Raw genomic sequence first — 17,064 nt, 5'->3', positions numbered from 1 at the left:
ATCATGTATTTTTGGTCCCATATGATATGTTTGCATTAATGGTCACTAAGTCTACCATCATTTGATAGCTGCATATGAGATTATAAATTAGCCAACTTCCTAATTATATGTTGGAATTGATTCATTTTATATATGTCTTATTGTGAACCAGTTACACCCTTTGAATTGTTAATCTTATTGGTTAAATTTTCTTGAGCTTCTATTTGTTTTATGGATTTCTATGTTTTAGATGATTTCATATATTATGTTGAGTGAGTATTACTTTATTTGAGAAGCCATTATGAAATTGGGTACTTGTATTTAACGAAGAGTAGTGTTTAAAGTAATTTTACTTTACAAATAAAGTTGAATACCATCAAATTAAATGTTTAAATCAATAGAGTTATCGTGTTGAAAGACAAAGCTCATTTGCAAAGCAACCATGGGTAGTTAGGATCCCGATCTTGATCTTAAGATCATACGATTTTAAGATCATACAAGCCAAAAACGATCCCGATCTCACTAGGATCTATATGAAGCACGATCTATAGTGGGATCTTAGGATCCTGACTAGGATCTTAAGATCTTAACACAATTTGATTCCACCTCTCTAGTTATATTATATAGTTGAACCTAGGAAATTAGTCGATTCAACTTGAAATCGAGCATCAAAAGCTACAAACAGCCTCATAGAACATCATCACTTCATCAATTCATCATGACTTAGATATGTTACACTTCTGATATTTCATTTGTGATCATAAGCCTTTAGTTGTAGATCATAAAGATCTTGTTTCTTTTTGTAATTGATATGTTTTCTTCCTAATTTTTACGGATTGTAGCAACAAAAATTATGGTTCAAGTTTAAAAAGTTAAAGTTGGCTACATATCTGTTGGGTTATGAGCAAAACATCAATCCTATGGTGCACATGCAAACCCTAAAGCTTTAGATCTAGGTTTTTCTAATTGTACATGCAATAATCATCCAAAGCTTGTGAACCCTAATACCAGCATACAAAAATCGAAAACTATATCTAATAAACAAGTTAGAAAGTTACATTTGATTGTAGCTTGATTATCTTGAACCTTTGAGAGCCTAGTATCACAAATGTAATACCTCTAATTGATCACAAACACCACAAGCAATTGGAGAATGTTAGAGAGAGAGGGAGAAGGGTAAAATCGACTCTAGGATCTTCTTAGGGTTTATGGTAGCCGATTTGGGGTGCCCAAGGGTTCCTTATATAGCTGAGTAGTTAGGGTTTCAGTCAAAACCCTAATCCAGTTGCTTAGTCCTTAAGCAGGCCAAATGATCCTTCCAGAAGGCCCCTTAGACGATTTCTATGTGGCATCCCACATAGAATTCGTCCATTGCTTCCTTATGGATCCTAAGCCCAATTTTGCAATTATCACATAATTATAATATCAGTCCCCTTAATTCAATTAACCTCTTTTGACCACAAAATTAATTCTAAATTAATTCTTGACCAATGTTAATTAAATAATAGGATTTCTCTTTTAATATATTATTCAAATAATATATTAATAAACCATAATAACCTCTTTCTCTATTATTCTTCCAGTCAAGTTGCTTTGGTGAAGGCAACCCAAAAGGACCATGCTACAACCGGTTCAAGTACATACCATATATAGTTATGGGCTTAGACACCTAATCCAACAGTCTCCCACTTGGATAAGTCTAATAACTATAAATGCAAGTACGACTTCAAAATCTGATTAGCAATCGTAGCTCTCAAAGCCGTTGTCGAACTCTGACACGTCCTTTAGATAAGGGATCGTATAATCCTCCGTTCTTAAGATATTGTGTGGACAAATACATGGACATAGTCATACATATTGTCCAACAGTTTGTTTCTCGATCTCTGATTTATCTGACAAAGAACTTAATTGAACACATCAATTCGGTCCTGACCAGGCCCGACACATAAGTCAAAACAAAATCATCGAGGGGCCCAAGATATCGCTTTTACCCTCGTAAGATAAAAGGAACATATAAACTTCGACTTATATGCTTGTACTATTTACTTATCAAATCGTACACAACAATGTGTTTTATAACATCAAGTTACTGATGCGTTTACGCATTATCAATGCACAACCAACTCGTAAACAACAACTCATATATCTAGATTTAAAGACTATATGATATTATCGTCTCACAATCACTCGTGATTAAATTCCATGAAGTGATTCATGTGAGCGCGAGTTTAATCCAATACTCAAATCTTATTTCAGGAGCACTCATGAACGTTGCAGCAAACCTTTGCTATGTCTAAACACTTAGACAATCTACAAGCCAATTCATGATAGTCTTCTTTCATACTTACTTCCAACGTATGATCGACTGTGGATAGTTTAAATAATCTTATTATTTAGGAAGTTAAAACATGCAAAGTGAAACAATAGTAAATAATTAACATACGACAGTAACATTACTTATAAATAATACTCATTTATTTAATCATCAAATGTTAATTACAATTTATCTATTACAAGTTTCTAAAGGCTATCTAATCACTAAAACTAATATCGTCCTTCAGCCCAATGCTCCTAGCGTGCTACAAGTGCTTAACCCTACGCAGTCCCTTCGTAAGGGGATCTGCTGGGTTATCCTCTGACGATACCCTCTTCACTACGAGAAGTCCCTCTTCTACCCGATGTCTAATGAAATGATATTTTCTGTCGATATGCCTGGATCTGCCATGATCCCTCGGTTCCTTGGTTAAGGCAACCGCACCTTCGTTATCGCATAAAATCTCCATATGCTCCTTTATGGCCGGTACAACTCCAATGTCTCCAATGACGTTCTTTAGCCATATTGCCTCCTTTGACGCTTCTCTCCCTGCTTTGTACTCTAATTCGCTCGTTGAATCAGCTACGGTCTCTTGCTTGGAACTTTTCCAAGTCACTACTCCTCCATTCAGGGTAAAGACCCAGCCCGACTGAGAGCGGAAATTATCTCGGTCGGTCTGAAAACTGGCGTCACTATACCCTCGCACTCTCAAGTCATCACTCCCACCGAGGACAAGAAACCAGTCCTTAGTCCTCTGTAGGTACTTGAGAATGTTCTTTACTGCGGTTCAATGTGCTCTACCAGGGTTCCCTTGATATCTGCTGACCATACTCAAAGCGAAGGCCACATAAGGACGAGTACATGTCATAACATACATGATTGATCCAACTGCGGAAGTATAAGGTACTCTGCTCATCTCTGCTATCTCGGCATCGGTACTCGGGCTTTGAGTTTTACTCAACTTGGTATTGCTTTGGATTGGTAACTCCCCTTTCTTGGAATTCTCCATGCTGAAACATTTCAACACTTTATCCAAGTAAGTACTTTGAATAAGTCCTATTAGTCTCTTACTCCTATTTCTCAATATCCTTATCCCTAGAATATAAGCAGCTTCTCCGAGGTCCTTCATAGCGAAGCACTTCCCAAGCCAGGTCTTAACCTCCTACAAGGTTGGGATGTCGTTTCCCTTGAGCAGTATGTCATCCACATACAAAACAAGAAAGCTAATTATACTCCCACTGGATTTGACATATACACATGACTCATCCTCGTTTCTCGAAAAACCAAACTCTTTGACTTTCTCATCGAAACAAAGATTCCATCTGCGAGATGCTTGTTTCAATCCATAAATATATTTCTCAAGCTTACACACTCTATTAGGGTGCTCTGCATTGACAAAACCCTCTGGCTGACTCATGTAAACATCTTCAGCCAACTTCCCATTAAGGAAAGCGGTTTTGACATCCATTTGCCATATTTCATAGTCATGAAATGCAGCTATGGATAGCATAACCCTTATAGACTTAATCTTCGCTCTGGTGAGAAGGTCTCATCATAGTCAACTCCGGGAGTTTGAGTAAAGCCCTTCGCAACCAATCGTGCCTTATACGTGTGTACTTTCCCATCCATGTCGGTCTTCATCTTGAAGATCCACTTGCACCCGACCGTCTTACGACCTGGTACATTGTCAACCAAGTTCCAAACTTTATTTTCATACATTGATTGAATCTCGCTGTCCATAGCCTCTTTCCATTTTGTAGACTCCGGGTCTGCCATGGCTTCCTTGTAGTTGTTAGGTTCATCCAAATTTATTAGTGTACTATCACTAATAAACGTATCACCTTCACTTGTTATATGGAAACCATACAACACATGTGGAACACTAATTCTACTGGAACGTCTAAGAGGTAAGGAATCGTCAATTGGTTCAACAGGAGTTTCCTCCTCGGGTTGAGCGCCAGTGTTAGAGGTTCCTTCATCGTTTGATTCTTGAAGCTCTTCAAGATCAATTTGCCTCCCACTGTCCTCTTGGCATATGAGTTCTCGCTCTCAGAAAACCCATCTCCTCGCAACGAAGACAACATTGTCACTCGGTCTATAGAAGAGATATCCAAAGGACTTCTTTGGATAGCCGATGAAAATACACCGCTCACAACGAGGTTCGAGCTTGTCGTGAGTCTCTCGTCTTACGAAAGCCTCGCAACCCCAAACCTTGATATGTGCCAATGATGGAACTTTCCCTGTCCACATCTCGTGAAGTGTTTTGGCAACTTTCTTAGTCGGGACTAGATTAAGGATATGGGAGGTAGTCTCTAAGGCATACCCCCATAATGAGATAGGTAACGAAGATCGACTCATCATGGAACGAACCATGTCCAACAAGGTTCGATTGCGCCTCTCAGCCACACCATTCGACTGTGGTGTCCTAGGTGACGTCAATTGCGAAACAATTCCGCATTCCTTGAGGTAGCCATGGAATTCTATACTAAGGTACTCACCTCCTCGATCGGATCGGAGCATCTTAATTCCGCATTCCTTGAACTTTTCAAAGGTTTCTGACTTGTGCTTGATTAAGTAGATATACCCATATCTGCTATAATCATCAGTAAATGTCACATAGAAGCGGTTCGCATCCCTTGTGGTGGATCTAAAGGGTCCACATACATCGGTATGTATGAGATCCAATAAACCCTCACCCCTTTCACAAGTACCAATGAAGGGTGACTTGGTCATCTTTCCAAGTAAACAAGACTCGCACGTGTCATCGTCCCTAAGGTCGAATGACTCCAACACTCCATCCTTTTGGAGTTGGGCTATGCGCTTCTTGTCGACATGTCCAAGACGACAATGCCACAAGCATGCTTTGTCCAAACCTTTGGAAAAATCGATATGCAACACACCATTTCCTAAGTTGTCTACAACCATCACAGTTTCATATATTCCATTACAAGGCAATGCTTCAAAATAGAAAGTACCATTAAAGAAAGCATTAATAGAACCATTTTCATTATTAAACGGAAATCTAAAACCTTGTTTATACAAACCATGAAAAGAAATAATGTTTCTCGCCATTTCTGACGAGTAGCAAGAATCATTCAAATCTAAACCTAACCCACTACTAATCACTAAAGAGTAAACTCCAATCTTGGCGACAGGCGACGCTTTCCTATTCCCCATGATCAAGTTTATCTTCCCATGCTTCACATCCCTTCTTCTTCTTAGACCATGCAAATCATAACAAATGTGAAAACCACATTCTGTATCGAGGACCCAAGACATAGCATGTGATGAGTTACTAGATTGAATAGTACAAATACCTGCGAAGGTGGGCTTTATCTTCCCATCCTTAATATCTTGTAGATACTTCGGGCAGCTACGTTTCCAATGCCCTTTGTCGTGTCAGTAGAAGCACTCTGCATCCTTCGGGTTGAAAGAGGGAGCAGCAGGACCAGCTTTGGTTCCACTAGAAGAGGTACCATCGTGAGACTTTCCCTTGTGGCTCTTTGAAGGAGCCTTCCTCTTCTTTCCTTTTCCTTGCCCAATAGCCAAGACAAGGGCAGCAGTAGTAGGAGTAGATTCAATAGATTTTCCTTTTAGACTACTCTTAGCAGTCCTTAGCAGGCCTTGAAGCCTGCTTAGAGTGACCTCCTCCTTGTTCATATGATAAGTCATACGAAACTGATCATAACAGGGAAGCAAGGAGTGTAGAATGATATCTATGGCCAACTCCTCATCGAAGTTAACATTCAAATTCAGCAAGCGGTCCACATATCTTTGTATTTTCTGCAAGTGGGCCGTGATGGACTCTCCATCCTTCATTTTGGTAGTGATCATCACAGCGATGATCTCATACCTTTCCTGCCTAGCACTTTGATGATACCTTTCCATCAAATCTTGGTGCATCTCGTATGGGTAGTAGTCTTCGTAGGACTTTTGAAGTTCAGCAGTCAAAACCCTAATTCAGTTGCTTAGTCCCTAAGCAGCCCAAAGGATCCTTCCAGAAAGCCCCTTGGACGATTTCTATGTGGGCTCCCACATAGAATTCGTCCATTGCTTCCTTATGGATCCTAAGCCCAATTTTGCAATTATCACATAATTACAATATCAGTCCCCTTAATTCAATTAACATATTTTGACCACAAAATTAATTCTAAATTAATTCTTGACCAGTGTTAATTAAATAATATGATTTCTCTTTTAATATATTATTCAAATAATATATTAATAAACCATAATAACCTCTTTCTCTATTATTCTTCCAGTCAAGTTGCTTTGGTGAATGCAACCTAAAAAGACCATGCTACAACTGGGTCAAGTACATACCAAATATAGTTATGGGCTTAGACACCTAATCCAACAGTATCAACATTTTAACTGACATCAAGTAATAATATATACAGCATACCGAAGACCTTACGAGAAAATTTGAATATCAATTCATGTTGGTGGGATCTTCCGATCCCGGTCCGATCTTACTATTACGATCTTCCAACACATAAAATGATCTTAGGTAGTATCCCAATCTTGACAGTCTTGTAAATTAACCCAATTTCTTAAAGGAATATGTTAGACTTTAGATTTTCGTAATGCTACCGGAGATAAGATTAAACAAACATGGCCTGGAAGTAAAATGAAAAATGCATATTGTGATAGACTAATAGGGTTTGTTAGTGTAATATGTTTGTAAGAAGGATTGCAGTATTCTAGGGACTATTTCTGTAACTTACGCTTAAAATACTACTATCATACACATGAACACCAACCCTCCATGTTTGAGTATAAAAAGATTTTAGAATCTTCAGAAACATCAATTACTGATATGAATGATAATTTGATCAACTTTTATATTTGATTTTTGTTTGTACTGTCCCTTTTTAAATGCCAAAAGATTATATTTTATATTAGTGAACGATTCTAATTAAAAAATTACAAGTATAAAGGTAACTTTTAAATCTGTATTTTTATAATTTAATGTGCTTCAGTAATCTATCACATTTGAATACACTTTATAGTTTATACCACTTTCAAGGTATTTGCGCTTTATTTTTTTATTATATATATATATATATATATATATATACACACACCTTAATAAGCATTTAATCTCAAATGCTGAATTTTAAGAGGTCCAACCCATTACTGCGTTATGTACAATGATTTTGTGCTGTGAAATCTGATATGGTCAACAAATAGATAAGTCAAGGATAAGGACGGATCATTCAACATGAAAACTAATTAAAATGTCATCTCCCTAATTTTTGTTTGAGAGAATCATTCAAAGATGAACGGGTATTCCTTAAAGTTCGGCGCCAATTGAATCGGTCAAGAGGAGCGAATACAAGTTATATATCATTAGAGCTGACCGATCTTCATTTTCATATTAATGGCGCCGACCACCATTTCCCCTGGTTTGCCTTCTCCACCGACAAATCTTTAAACAGTACATATAATCATTCAATGCATAAGTTTCCTTATTTCTCTCAAGCGTTTAACCTAGGCCTTTAATTTTTGATAGAGTTATTTTGAATCCTCTAGAATCCTCAAATCAATTGATTCTGTTCCATTTTCCCCTGCACTAATTAAGGAGGTACAGTTAAATTGAACCCCAAAATTCTCAAATATCTCGGCCCCTATCTCCTTATATGATGACCACAAATTCTCATTTTTTTCTCCCCCACCTCCCATTTTCTCCATTTCAGTAACCTCTAACATGTTTACTCTCTACACAACAGCCGACGGCCACAACAATCGTGTCGCTATGTCTGCCTTGCTACACATTCTGGTTATAAATCACAGATCCACAGTTTGGGTTTTTTACTCTTAACTTTGTTTTTATTCTCTTGTGTAGGTCATGTGAATCAAAAATGATGGGATTGAATTGTGCTCAGCAGACTGAATCGAGGTCTCTGTGTGTAACAGTGTTTGTTTTGTGTGTTTAAATTTGTGTGTGTATATGCGTGAGTGTTACAGGCCCTTAAATATGTGGACATTGATAGATGAAGCCAGATGAGGATTCTTCAAGATCTGCGTCGAAGATTGACACTAGACAAGTGAAATTGGTAAATCCAATTCTTGATTTTTTGTCGCTTCAGTCCAAGAATTGGGTTCTTTATTACTTTATATTTGATCTTCTTTTATGATTAATGATGTTAGGTCTTCATTGTTAATTTTAATATGTATGCAGAAGGCTTCTTGCTGAAGCTGCTCTAGGAGGTCTAGAATCTTGAAAAGAAGGCCGCATAAACCGTAGTATTGGTCATTGAATATAATGTATTGAAAATTCGGTATCAAAACTTCTGAAGGGGTTGGGACATCTTAACAAGTTTTTATTTTAATCCGTACTTGTAACTGATTTGATTATTTTTAACTTTTTGTATTTTTATCTTATAAATATCTTGGGTGAAGGCTTTATCATAACAGGTTTGTTCCTAAAAAGATTTTTAATATGTTTCTCTATTGTGTTGGCTTTGTAGGTTTAAAGAACTCAACCAATAGGGGTAATGATAAAGTGGAATTTGATTTCTGATTGTCATTTTTGAACTTGGAAGGAAGGCTTTTGAGTAGGTAGAATCATAAACCATCTGCGGTCATCATAGTCCTTAAACATCTACATCTCTAGCAACAAACCACCATCATGAAGATCTTTAGTAATCTTGGTCCCCTCTCTCTCACTCTATATATATATATATATATATATATATATATATATATATATATATATATATATATGGTTTTAGATCATAGATCCACTAACAAAATTCCAAACTAATAACCAGGGTAAACGTGATTCTTTTGAAATTTGGTTGTAATATATTCATTTTTTTGTAAATTTGGGTTCATGTGTTTGACTTATGCATTTGTTATGGTTTACTGAACCTTTTTTTCTCTCATTTGTAAATTACAATTATAATATTATCATTCAGTTTTGGCAGATTTAAACAATTTTTTTTTCATATTCTCTATAACAAACCTACTAAAACTCACAATCCATAAAAGAAAACAACTTTTGTTTCTTTATCGATGTTTTTAGTGTTTTAATCATCAAATCACCTGAAATTGTTGATTTCCTTTTTTAATTGATGTAGCCACTAAAATTTTCAATGTAATACGATTCAAAAAGATACTTGGGTAGCTGCTTCTGGGAAAAATAGTATGCATCATGGTTAGGTGATTCATGATGGTGTGATTTACCCGGTTTTAGTTTTTATAGATCTGACTTGCTCCAAGTTTATATATATATATATATATATATATGTGTGTGTGTGTGTGTGTGTGTGTGTAAATATGAGTTTATAAATATGTGTTTGTATAGATATGGTAAATATTAATCATTTTTTTCACCTGTTTTTTAGATAAATGATTTTGCAGCAAATGGATGATGATAAATGATGATACTAAAAGAATGCAGAAAGGTCTATAAACCAACAAGTTTACAATGCTATATATATTAGATGGGATGTGAAGGTTGGTACTTCTATTAATTTGTTTATTATAACATCTTACATTCATTTCTTCCTATTAAAGCTTTTCATTTGATGGGAACAAGTTGAAAAGAAATATGTTTACCTTAATATGTCATCATATTATGAATTTGTCAAAGAATCATGTGTGCTCAAGTTCTCTCTCAGCCATGGATAAACATATGGGGAAATTTACCTTTCATACCTTTTAAGGCTGGTGCTATATTAAAAAAGAAAAACAATTATTCCCTCGCTTATATGGAATTCCCCGATAAAGCTTATCCCTAATTTCATGTTTCTTGCTGTAAGGTTTGTTGATATTTCCAAATTATGTGAAGTGTGAACCAAGAAATACATTTGCTAATAATATGGGAATTGTTTGCTATACATGTGATAGTCATTCGAATGTGAGTTATTTTTTAATAAATAGTGGAATTAGTTGCTTAGAATGTTTTTTGTTGAGCCATGGAAATGGTTTGCCATACAGCTGAATAGCTGAAGTTGAAATAAAAAAGGAAAAACACAAGGACCAGTATGCAGTGTATGCAGTCTGATGGAGTTTGTTCTACAATTCGACGGTAGAATTTGCAAAGACAATAATTCGTGCCACACGCCCAAGATATAGAAGGAAGAAAGTTCTATTTTTAGTGGCTTTTTCTTCGAGCAAGTAACTTTGTCTCTGGTCGAAAGGATGAATATGTAACTTTGTTTCTGAGTAACTTTATCCTTTTTATATTTTAAAAAGTTAAATAGATCAATAGAATTCAAGTGTCCATTGAAATGTTAAAGATGATTATTAAATGAATGAAAAAGGCAGTCTTTTTATAATCTTTCTTAGACAAAGTTGAACTTCTACGTATTCCATGTTTCTTAAAAAAAGTTGAACATATATGTATTGAAGTGTTATATGACTCTTATTGGAATAAAATTTAAAGAAGGCTCAAAGAAACAACAGAAACTCTTAAAGAGCAGAACATTATCTTAAGGATGGATTTTTTGTTCAAAGTAAGAATTTATTAAACAAAATTGAACTAATATTGTGTTCAACGTTATATGACCCTTAATGAAATAAATATTAACAAGGCTTAAGAAACCCCAGGAAATTTAAACTCTAAAAGAGAAAAAGTGAATATTATTTTATCTAAGAATTTTTTGTTCAAAATAAGTAATTACTCGCACCCGTCGGTTGGCGCGGGTAAACGGCTAGTATATATATATATATATATATATATATATATATATATATATATATATATATATATATATATATATATATATATATATATATATATATATATATGATCTCTTATCAATAAAACGTAACTCAAGTTGACATGTTTTGATACAAAAATTCTCACATCTACCTTGGTTTATAAAATATACGTTTTCTTAAATAAAATAAAAATGTTGACTTTGACCCTTTCCTTCATACATCTATCCATGGTTAATAAAATTTATAGTTTGTTTCAATAAAATATATATCATGTGGGATTTGACTCTTTCTTTTCAAAACCATTATTAGCTATCAAATTAAATAACACTTGTTTGGTCACCTGATTATCATTTTGAGTAATGTAGACGTTAATGTAACATAAAATATAGTACTTTAGTTACATACCTAATCTTTTTAAAACCTTTTTCATTTTGCACAGTAAGGTAGCCTTTTTGGTATAAGAAACAGTTGAGACCGAACTGGATTGGATTAGACGGAATAAATTTTTTGTCTAGCTGATAAAAGACTTTTCTCATAAACTAATTATATATAGTTTTCCTTTTTGATATTTAGGTGTTTGTGATTGTTTAATAATGAGATTTTCATTTAAGTTACTAAAAAAAGACTTAACTCAGTTTTGGAGCAATGAGCTTATACATAAATTGTCAAAAACATAAGATGATATTTCCAACTTGAACATAACCAGAACGTTATACATAACTTTACAGGGAAACCTCGCTACAATATCACTCGACTCTTTGATGATTATCAAGATTTGTATACAAACCCTAGAATAGATGAACTATACAAACCCTAACACTGAGAGCGTTTGAGAGAGAATTTTGTATCTAAAAATGAGAGTAATGAGAGAACCGAGCAACACACATGAATATATACACCGGGTCAAGAAAAGATTTGTAGATCAAAAGATCCTCCCCTGCAACAATAAATACACATACAATCCCTACAAAATAAAATAAATGACACAATATACCCAAACTTGAAATGTTAAGTTTGACACAAAAATGTTATATTTTTAACACCCCCACTCAAACTTAACATGAGACAAAAATATTATTTCCCGGACAACACATCTAAAAAACCAAGTCTATTAGATAAAAATTCATGTTGTTGAGAAACCAAAACCAAGATTTTGTTAATTTGTCAGCAATTTGATTACATGAATCAATTTTAATAACTTTCAATATACCATTATCAATTTTCTCTCTAACAAAATGAACATCCACTTCGAAATGCTTTGTTTTTCATGAAATAAAGGATTAAGAGCTAATTGAATCGCATATTCATTATCACAATAAACTGATACCGGAGTTAACCTTTTAAAACCAAGATCATTTAAAAATTTTAAAACCCACAAAATCTCACAAGTAATAGACCCCAACACACGATATTCAGATTCAGTAGATGATTTGGACATAGTACTTTGTTTCTTACTTTTACAAGAAACAAGAGACCCACCACCATATACCAAATAACCAGTCACATATTTTCTTGTATTTTGACATTTTGCCCAATTAGCATCCACATAACCAACAATATCAAAGGCGTTTGTTTTTTTTACATAAAAACACCCTTTCCTGGAGAACATTTCAGATAACGCAAAAGTCTAAATGCAATATTCGGATGGGATTTTCGAGGCTTATGCATATGTTGATTTAGTAACTGAACTGCATAGGATATATATCAGGTCGAGTAATTGTAAGGTAAATAAGTTTTCCTATCAATTTTTAAAATTCAGTAATAGTCACAAAAAAAAAATCATAATTATTATCATCAGAATCTCTATTAATAATCAAATTACCTTCAAGAGGTGTTTTCACAGGTTTACACCCAAGCATACCGAACTCATGTAATAAATCCAAGCAATACTTTCTTTGATTCAAACAAATTCCGTTATTAACATTTATAACTTCAATTCCAAGAAAATATTTTGATTGGCCCAAATCTTTGATTAAAAATTGAGATTTTAGAAACTCTTTTACAACATCAATTTCTGACTTACAATTACTTGTTAATGTTATATCATCAACATAGACAAGTAAAACTACCATATAATTACCCTTATTTCTAACAAACGACGAGTAATCATTAATACTTTGAATGAAACCATGAAAGAGAAGAACATAACTTCTCATTCCTCTTTCTAGGAGCATGTTTAAGCCAATATAATGATTTGATAAGTTTACATACTCTAATCATTTATAGAATGATATCTTTGGTAAAGTCATACGTACATCCTCAACTAGATCACCATATAAAAAAAGATTTATTTATATCAAGTTGATAAAGAGACCGAGAATTATTAACAACAAGATTAATTACTATTCTAACAGTAACAATTTTGGCTACAGGAGAAAACGTCTCCTCATAGTCCATGCCTTCCCTTTGACTATAACCTTTAGAAACCAACCTTGCTTTATAGCTCTCTCTATTTCTCCATTATGTTATATTTAATTTTATATATCCAATGAAAACCAATAACTTTCATATTTTTAGGTAAATCTATAATATCCCAAGTATGATTCCTATGAAGAGCTTTCATCTCTTCATGCATTGCCTTGATCCAGTTAGGATCTAAAGCAACTTAAGAATAGGACTTTGGCTCAAAAGTTTTATTTAAATTTGAAACAAAACAAATATTTTCATAATTCAACAAGGAGTAATTTATAGTTTTTTCAATTCCATATTTATGCTTACCTTCTACAACATATTCATTAAACCTAACTGGTAAACGCACATCCCTCCCAGACCTAGTGACCCCTACAGATTGAATTCCAGAAGGATTAAGATATGATTGACTAGTTTCCTCGGCCAAAGTAGATGAGCTAGGAATAGACTCACCAACAGGAGGCACATGTCCCCTGTCAGTCTGGTTGCTGACATTAGGAGAAGAAGTCTCAGCCAGATTGTGGTCTACACTAGCACCATCCGACTGATGGTTAACTCTCAGGTCATCTACACTAGTATTTTCTTGTATTTTACTAGACAATAAAGGGTCATCATAGGAAAAAGGATCACTAAAATTCAAGGTAACAGAAGGTTTATCAGGCTCAGATGAAGACTTAAGCTTGAAAGGAAACACATATTTATAAAATTTTATATCCTTGGAAACAAAGACAAAATTTGAATCAAGACTTAAAACTTTATACCCTTTTTGTCAGAAGAATAACCAAGAAATATACATTTTCCAACCATTTCAGATTACTTATCATAGTTATTAACTTTAGTGGCAAAACAAAGACAACCAAACACCCTAAGCCTATCAAAACTTGGAGAGGATTTATAAACAAGTTCATAAGGAGATGCTTCATTTAAACCAGAAGTTGGAGTTCTATTTATGAGAAAGACACTAGTTAAGACAACATTTCCCCAAAAGTCAAGAGGTAAACCATATTGGAAAATTAGAGATCTAGCCACATTTAAAATATGCTTATACTTTCTCTCCACAATACCATTTTTTATGAAGTATGCACACAGGAGGTTCGATGAATAATTCATTTAGATTCGAAAATAGATTTCATTCTATTATCGAGAAATTCAATTCCATTATCAGATCTCATAATTTTAATTTTAACTTCAAACTGGTTAACCAAAATATTAAAGAAAACTGAAACACAATAAAAAAAACTTCATCTTTAGATTTTAAAAGATAAACCCATGTGATCCTTGTAAAGTCATCCACTATACTAATAAAATATCTAAAACCTTTTGATGTAGACACTCTATAAGGACCCCAAACATTTAAGTGGACAACTTCACCACGTTTAGAAGTAACATGCTGACTATTATGAAAAGAATCTCTAGTTTGTTTAGCTTTATGACAAATATCACAAGGAGGTAAATTTTCATTACTAAATTTAAGTTTATGTTGTAAAGAACAAATATCTTGTTCTGAAGGATGACATAACCTATTATGCCATGTAAGTTTTGATACACAACAAACAAAAGAGTTGGAATGTCCAATAACATTACCTGAATTTGCACTATCTATATAATAAAGACCTCCAGATTCTCTACAACTCCCCACCATCTCCTTTTAACTATAAACCATGAGTTCTACAACTATGTTCATTAAAAACCACTTCACAATTAATGTCTCTACAAAATTTGTGAATAGACAACAAGTTTACATTGAAATTAGGAACAATAAAGACATAAAAAAGAGTTAAAGAGTTTGATAACTTCATATTTCCAATTCTTTCGATTTTGACAGATGTACCATTAGGATGACTAACAGGAAGATTCAGTTTAGTCACATCCATAGTGTCATGAAGAAGAATATGAAGTATGATATGTTCATTAGCTTCAGAATCTACAACCCACTTTTTATAGTTACAGGTGGAATTATACACATTAAACAATGAAAAACCTACCATGTTGGCCATAACAGATCCATCCATATTTGGTTGTTTATAATTAATTAGTTGTAAGAACTTGATATATTGATCTTTAGTGAGCTGATGATATTCAGCCTCCTCAATAGACTCAGACAAAACATAAGTGTTAGGTAATTCAGGAGAAACAGATAAAGTTTGACATCCTCTAATTTCCAGAACCAATTAAAACTTTTCTTTATGCTTTTAAAATCATTTGTTTATTTTTGTGGAAAATACCAGGTAAAAAGATCATTTTGATTACAAATGTTTGTTTCCAAAATATTAAAACCCTAAGGATGTCGTAATCAATACAGATACATAAGTTACAACGTAAATGCCTGATGGTCCTGAATACTATTGCAGGTTGTCTCTCAATCACTCAACATCCTAATCATGTTCTAGTAGCTTAAGTCTTGATACATATGATGCATATAAACTGAGTGGGTTAGGTTGGGAAACATGTTGAGATACATAGGGATTTCAAACCCACAATATTGATATGATAATATTCCTTAACTATCATACTTCCAAAACCAACTGTTTACTATTATATATCCATATAGGCTTACATTCCTACATATCTATTCATACCGATCCTCACAGATCCCATGCCATGATTCTCAGGGGGAAATTATCTCTCCTGATGAACCATTAAAAGATTGACTACACAACTAGGGGCTTCCTTGGTTTGTGTAAGTCATAAAGAATATGCACACATCCCATTACAGCTGTATGATCAGGACCTACCATTTCTGGGTATCCAAGAATATGCAGACATACCATTATAGTTGTCTGATCGGGACCCACCATATTTGTTCATCCCAAGAGGAATACTACATCGTACTCCCTTACAGAGCTACCGTACATCGACACCTGAAAGTGTCACGTAACATAACTTTACTCTTTGTTCCTAGGTTACACACATTCTCCTAATGAGATTACCTTATATCAAACTTAATTGAACTAGGTACCTTCCACAAGTTTAAGTTTATCCATAGACTAGATTACAATACCTGTAACCAACTTTTAATACCAACTCTATTCTTGGGTGGCACTAACCTATCTCTAGTGTATTTATATTCCCCACATAGCATTAGGTATTATTATTCTTTTATCTTCTCAGCAATGCTACTGTTAATACTATTATATGATATTGTCCATTTAATCATAACATAAAATAGAACCATATCTGGTTCGCACATAGCACAATATATACATATATTAACATATAATCCAGACAATAAGCATATAATTCATATACGACTCCCAATATATCTTTAATACTTTAATTTAATACTTGTATTAAGTCATGTTCATGAAAGGGACTATGCACTCACTTGACTTAAGTGGGTAACTGGTGATCTTGGTGGAGTTTCGCCTAACACCTTAGATATTCCTTAACGTGACCTAAGTATAATTAATACAAAGTTTTAATCTAATGATCCTGAAGACTAATAATAGTCTAGATCCTCACTAATCCCAATGTCTATATCAAGATCTATCAAGTACGGATAAACTAGGCAAGACAGTTGGGAAGCAGGATCATTTCGGTATATAGCTTTTATGAAATCCAACAACCAAGCCAACGTGACCATTCTAGACACCTCTCCCGTAAGTAGATCAATCAGTATAATGATATGGAATTACTGATAAATCTTATTTATAGGTTCATAATAATGACTGAAAACTATAAATATAAGT

Source organism: Lactuca virosa, chromosome 8, assembly GCF_052849685.1.
Source record: "Lactuca virosa cultivar CGN04683 chromosome 8, Lactuca_virosa_CGN04683_v6, whole genome shotgun sequence".
Lineage (NCBI taxonomy): Eukaryota > Viridiplantae > Streptophyta > Magnoliopsida > Asterales > Asteraceae > Lactuca > Lactuca virosa.
Note: the sequence above shows the minus strand (reverse complement) of the source record.